This window comes from Triticum urartu, chromosome 7A (assembly GCF_056163025.1).
Source record: "Triticum urartu cultivar PI428250 chromosome 7A, HENAU_Tu73, whole genome shotgun sequence".
Classification (NCBI taxonomy): Eukaryota; Viridiplantae; Streptophyta; class Magnoliopsida; order Poales; family Poaceae; genus Triticum; species Triticum urartu.
Window position 1 is genome coordinate 584,352,481 of NC_141879.1, and position 6,994 is coordinate 584,359,474.

The 6,994-nt window shown below is 42.8% G+C and overlaps 1 long non-coding RNA gene across 4 annotated transcripts; it reads right to left on the reverse strand.

The window, feature by feature from the left end:
• Positions 1-3,099: 3,099 nt before the first annotated feature.
• LOC125518807 (uncharacterized) lies at positions 3,100-6,994 on the reverse strand. 4 transcript variants are annotated; one of them, XR_015610589.1, is made up of 7 exons: positions 6,547-6,994; positions 5,733-5,807; positions 5,510-5,559; positions 5,295-5,405; positions 4,960-5,044; positions 4,361-4,425; positions 3,100-3,437 (listed from the first exon to the last, which is right to left on the reverse strand). It is a non-coding gene; the product is annotated as an uncharacterized LOC125518807 (long non-coding RNA). The 4 variants fall into 4 exon arrangements; XR_007288141.2 differs by having other exon boundaries at positions 5,295-5,559; XR_015610588.1 differs by lacking the exon at positions 4,361-4,425 and having other exon boundaries at positions 6,547-6,991.

Sequence of the window (6,994 nt, forward strand, 5' to 3'; positions counted from 1 at the left end):
ACTAAGTCCTTGATCTGTTTATTTCAATATGCCATATGTTCATGTTGTTTCCTAGTGATCCGTGCCTCTTTTGAGGATGATCGGTAAGGATTTTTTGTTAATTTTGTAGTGCTCTATCCATCCATGCCTTTTTTTTGCAATTATGGAGTACCCTAGCTTGAGTCAATCGAGCTCTACTTTTGCTATTTCGTGAATCTGGGCAGATTGTCTACTTGTTAGCGATTTTGCCGAGGATGTTGTAGTTGATCTGTGCATGCTATGTTATTGCTCTTGCCGTGTCTAGCTTGTATAATGTGTATTCTTGATGGGTGTATGCTTAGATTGTCATGACATGCTCTGTAGTGAGTGCATCGAGCTCGTAAACATGCCTACTTGATATCTGTTTTTGCATGCTCCAGTTTTTCACTAAGTCTGTGATCTGGTTATGTTTTTGCCATGTTCACATGCTTGCAAATGTATTTTCTGATCCCTTTTGACTCAAGGTCACTAAGGGACTTTTATTAAGCTCTTTGAGTAGCTCCATGCCATTCTTTACTTTGCCATGTTTAGTACCTGTAGCATATAGTTTTCATGCTCCAAAGTATGCTACCCGATCTGAAATTCCAGACAAGTGTTAATTTCACTAAGTCTGAAATCTGTTTACTAAATGCATTTTTGCCATGCTTGTTTGAACCTGTTAATGGATGAATTGGCCGTAGCTCAATGTTCATCTTTTGTTAAGCATCATGAATGGATCCCTGCCATGTATTTTGATGCCATGTTTGGGTGCTGTAGCATGTTCATCTTGTTGCATTTAGATGGCTACTTGCTGTAGATCGCAGAACGTGGTCATATTTGAATCGCTTGCCATTTCCAAACCGTAACTCCGATTCAGGTGATCTTTGTATCATTTTCAAGCGATTTCATCTCATCTTTCCAGTGGCACACTTGGTTTTCCAAGTTGAGGCCAGGTTCATGCATTCCTTGCCAAATCTTGCATATGCATCACATATTGCATCCCGCATAGCATACCATCCTTGCATCATATTGTTTGAGCTTTGCACGTGGTTGATTGTGTCCTTGTTGCTTGTTTGTCTTGTTTGGGTAGAGCCGGGAGACGAGTTCGCTAACGAGGAGCCCGTTGAGTTTGCTTTCGAGGATCCAGTCAACTCTGACAACTTTGCAGGCAAGATGATCGTACCCTCGAAATCACTACTATCTTTGCTTTGCTAGATGCTCGCTCTTTTGCTATGCCTATTCTACTATGCCTACCACTTGCTTATCATGCCTCCCAAATTGCCATGTCAAACCTCTAACCCACCATGTCCTAGCAAACTGTTGATTGGCTATGTTACCGCTTTGCTCAGCCCCTCTTATAGCGTTGCTAGTTGCAGGTGAAGATTGGAGACCGTTCCTTGTTGGAACATTATTTACTTGTTGGGATATCATTATATTATCTTGTTATCTTAATGCATCTATATACTTGGTAAAGGGTGGAAGGCTCGGCATTTTGCCTAGTGTTTTGTTCCACTCTTGCCGCCCTAGTTTCCGTCATATCGGTGTTATGTTCCCAGATTTTGCTTTCCTTACGCGGTTGGGTTATAATGGGAACCCCTTGATAGTTCATCTTGATTAAAGCTTTTCCAGTAATGCCCAACCTTGGTTTTACCATTTGCCACCTAGCCTCTTTTCCCTTGGGTTTCCGGAGCTCGAGGGTCATCTTATTTAAACCCCCCCCCCCCCCGGGCCAGTGCTCCTCTCAGTGTTGGTCCGAACCAGGCAGCCTGCGGGGCCACCTCGGGGAAACTCGAGGGTTGGTTTTACTCGTAGCTTGACCTATCTGAGTGTGCCCTGAGAACGAGATATGTGCAGCTCCTATCGGGATTTGTCGGCACATTCGGGCGGTGTTGCTGGATTTGTTTTAACCTGTCGAAGTGTCTTGAAGAACCGAGATACCGAGTCTGATCGGAACGTCTCGGGAGGAGGTCTATTCCTTCGTTGACCGTGAGAGCTTGTCATGGGCTAAGTTGGGACTCCCCTGCAGGGATTTGAACTTTCGAAAGCCGTGCCCGCGGTTATGGGCAGATGGGAATTTGTTAATATCCGGTTGTAGATAACTTGAACCTTAACTTAATTAAAATGAATCAACAGTGTGAGTTGCCGTGATGGTCTCTTCTCGGCGGAGTCCGGGAGGTGAACACGGTGTTGGAGTAATGTTTGCGCAGGTTGTTCTCTAGTTTCTCGCTCGCGCTTTGCCTCCTCTTCTCGCTCTCTTTTGCGAACAGGATAGCCACCATATATGCTAGTCGCTTGCTGCAGCTCCACATATTTACCTTGCCTTTCCTATTAAGCTTAAATAGTCTTGATCGCGAGGGTGCGAGATTGCTGAGTCCCTGTGGCTCACAGATTACTTCCAAACTAGATGCAGGGCCTGATGACTCCGTTCCAGGTGACGCGCTTGAGCTCAAGTGGGAGTTCGACGAGGACTCTCAACGATACTACGTGTCTTTCCCTGATGATCAGTAGTGGTGCCCAGTTGGGGTGATCGGGACCGTGTCGCATGTTGGGTTGATCTTTTATTTTGGCGCCGTAGTCGGGCCATGAGTGATTGGATGATGTAATGTTATTTATATACTTTGATTGACGTGGCGAGTATAAGCCAACTATGTATCTCCCCTTTTTATTATTTATATTACATGGGATGTTGTGAAGATTGCCTAACTTGCGACATTGCCTTCAATGCGATTATGCCTCTAAGTCGTGCCTCGACACGTGGGAGCTATAGTCGCATCGAGGGTGTTACACATACACCCTACATACGCCGACAGATGGTATGTCCACATACACCCTACATACACCGACAGTTTATCAGACAACATACACCCTATCTATGGCAACAGATAGCGTGTCCACATATACCCTACCTATGCCGACACTTTATTAGCCACGTACACCACATCTATGCCAACAGATAGTCTATCAACATACGCCCTACCTACACCGACAGATAGTGCTTTTGCCGACTAATAAGTTGCTAGTAAAGTGATGTGCAGACAAACAATATATACAAGCTCTAAACAGATTCAATTATTATCCCCACATCCAGAAGCAGGTTCAAGATGAACACGTATTGTACAACAATGAAATATATTCACAAACGTGCATATACATTGAACACAAGTTGACAAACACATCAATCTTGACAAAGCATAGTTTTTACCATCTTAATAATCACCCAGAACACACAAGTCACAAAAAGATAGCACTATTTGCCGGTATGAGAAACTTCAACTAGATGATCCAGAACACACAAGTCTGTATCCACATGCACAAAATGCAAGCTCCAAAATAACCAAATCACCAAATGGTCTACAACACATAAGATCCATGATTACAAGTTGGTTGGTCCATAAACGCTGCAAAGTCATCACGTCCATGTGCACCAGTTGGCTAAGTACCTGGAATTTTTGACAAAAATTTGTCAAGAAAGTGTAATCAGCTCAAGTTGTTCAAAGCTCATTTGTGGATTAACACAGTCAGTCGATAAATCCTCATGATATCAACGGCTCACATGGTACTATACAGAACTATGTTCATGTGCTTGCAGTTTTATCAACAATGAAGGTATTGACCATCTGAAACAGAGATCATACAACCCAGTAGCTTATTTTATAGTCTATTACATAAGCATTCACTGAAGAAAAGACAAACTCCCTCGCAACCTCTCTAGATTTTTCATGATTAAGAGCTACATAACCTCCCACGGAAAAGAGGAAGCGTCCAGTACGGAAAAACAAAAGAAGAGTCCGGCACCTAACCCCCCACGCACAAGATAAGCGCCCTAGCATGTGAAAGAAAAAAAAAACAGCCTGGACTCCTATTTGATGTGTCATGTGGATTTAAAAAAAATAATACTAGCTCTACCAAATAGATAGTCCGAACATTAGCGTTCTATCATAATACAGTCGGTATTGCTTAGTGCGTCATGTTTAACTCGGACATGGGTTTCACAAAAAGAATAGCTCTACCAAGTAGATTCGCACTTATACAAATCAAACTTATAGTGACGACAATGATATTAGGAGATACTTTTTTTATCTAATGAAGTATCTCTCTTCGCATTCTTTTTAAAAATAAAGCATGCCTACAATACATTTGTTTTCAACATAGTGCAGAGACACACGCTCATACATACGCACATACACGTATCCATATAAACGCACGCACGCGCACCCTACCCCTAACTACCCAATCACATGTTGGTTCACACCTACAATAGAATTTTAACTATAATAAATCATGCATGGACGACTAAGTACCAAAATATGTGCGCTTAGTGTCACCAATTTATGTTCTATCATCATGTTATGTACAACAATACCATGTAGACTTATGTTGCATTGCCATGCCAGGTAACCAAAGAGGTGCAGCCGTGCCAACAAAGACCTGGATACCAGCAAAAGCATCTAGAATTATGACACCAGAATATTTTTCCTAAAAAACAGCAGGATCATATTTCATAGAAATACAAACGCATACCAAGGGATCACTTTGAACTCTAGGAAAAAATTCAACAGACCCATGCATGGACATGTATATAAATTGTCTAACAGTCAAATACCTATAAAAGGGAGACGCTCATGTCCCAATGAAAGAAAAAAATAGAAGGGAGACGCTCATGGACAAACGCTTACTACTAATCAGCAAGGCATCTCTCGCTGCAATCGTTGGCCTATTTTCATTCACGTTGCAACCAACTAGCTTGGCCAAATGGATGCGTAAACTGGATTGGTTGGCTTTGGGAAGACCCCTATTGGTTCAGGCCCCTATTGCTTCTGTTCTAATACATAGTCGCTTTGGGAAGACATCAGTATGAATAGAGCCGATAAATATAGTATGCATGCAGATAGATCCTACATACAGAGAAACAAATCATGTCATCTTGTAACTTCTAAACACACTAAAAGGCTAAAGGCATACCTTAGAGATAACTGACCATGATACCTACACTTTGTTCAATGCCCTTCTCGGATTGGTCATCCATCCAGTTTATTCTCTCAACCATCTACCATAAAATAAAAGTGGTGTTCAGCTGTTACGTAATGCCTAGTGAATTGATTCAAATACCGGTCATGAGTTGCACAAACATTAGCAGAGCACTTCCTAATACAACCAGTGAGCCACAGTTACAACGGCTAGTGCTGGTAGTAGTGAATTTAAATTACAGATGACGCAATCACAGGATAAACTGAGCCATTCAGTTGCAAACTACGCTCTACACTTTGAAATAAGCCATTTGGGGTGCAGATACGTACTTAAATGGCAAAGAGCTTGGTGTTCAAGTTGTGGGAGTTGTGCCGAATGTGGATTGGTCGCAGACACATCTCAAGGTTGTTCTGTATATCCCACCCACACTATCAGATCAGCTGAAACAGAGCAGCCCAATTTCAGACGAGAGAGTTAAAAGTAGGCACATAAACCATAGCAGTAGTATAAGGGGCTCATGGAGAGTAAGAAGAAGAACCAGTGCCTATTCAGTTCCAAGTGGACTCGCCACGCGTTGACTAAAAAATAGCTCATCTGCCAAGATAGTAAGGTGATACATATTAAAATTGTTTGTGATAAACTGAACCTTCATTTCTCGGGCCTAGTTTAAAATGATGGACTAGTTGAACTGGTTAACAAAAAGGAAATCCTGGACAAGCATCAGGATGGCAAAATGATGGATCCATCCATTCCATTTGCTGACTTACCACGTCATATCCTCAAATGGCTTGTATAACATAAATGAGGGCCCAACGGTGCCAGCGGCATGCCTCTAGCACAAGCTAAAAATAAAACAATGAAGCTTATCATCATATTATTACATGCCAGTGATAAACTTGCATGGAGCCACATACTGAATCTAAAGGATTAGGGAGTTGTGTTTTTGTTCTTCTATTCAGATTGGCCAAACAAAGGTGAAGACATGACATAAAGCATAACCATGTTGTAGATCAGCAATCAAGCTTACATGGCATCAATAAGATCCAGTGATAATAAGTTCCCAAGGTTTACATAGGATTTAGGGTGTAATATTCAGATGTTTCAAACAAGTGTTAAAACAGGACACCAGACCAACAATTTCCTACATGTCCATTCATTTTCCCAATGACATATATATGCCATTGTCTCAATGACATTTTATATGTCAGTGTCTTTCTTGTGTCTCCAAATTAAAATCAAGGTTCACTTTTATAATATTTTGTTGAACTTCACGCACCAACCGAAGTATTACTGGATGCCTGACAAAATAGTCGCACAACACAATTAACCAAATAAAGTAGCTGAAAAATTTCACAGAGAACTAAATGCATTAATAGTCTACAATGACAACAATAGTGCATCAACATTAGAGTTAAACCAGATCCATAACAGAGTAACTGAAAATTTTCAGATCCACAGCATTTTTAGAGAAATAAAGCATCACATAACAGACAAGAGCTTGTCAGACCAAACTAATAGATATAACTAACTAGGCAGGCACATGAGATGGCAGAAGATAATTTTTCCTGCGATGCAACATACCACATATGGAATCTTTCCCTGAGAGGAAGAAGAGGAGGGCGATGTCTTGGTCCTTCCAGAGAGGAAGAATAGGAAGGATCTTTCCCTGAGAGGAGGAAGTGGAGGGCGCTGTCTTGGTCCTTCGAGAGGGCTAGCGGTGGTCGGTGAAGGCCCCGGTGGACGGGGCTGTCAGTGGTCGCGTCACTAGGGAAGGCATGCATCGATGTGGTTATGGGATCTGGGTTATGCTCACCGCCGGCGGTGGGGACTTGGGCAGCGAAGGGACCAAGGAAGGTAGGCGATGGAGGGGGCGGGGAGCTCGGGGCTATGGCCGCCGGTGGCGGCAGGGACGGGTCCGAGGACGGAGACCCCGAGAACGGCCGCGGCGGAAGTTGGGGGCAGGGGCAGAGTGGATTGGGTTAACGCGAGTGGATGTGAGGCTACGGGTTCCTTTGGGGGTGAAAACTGG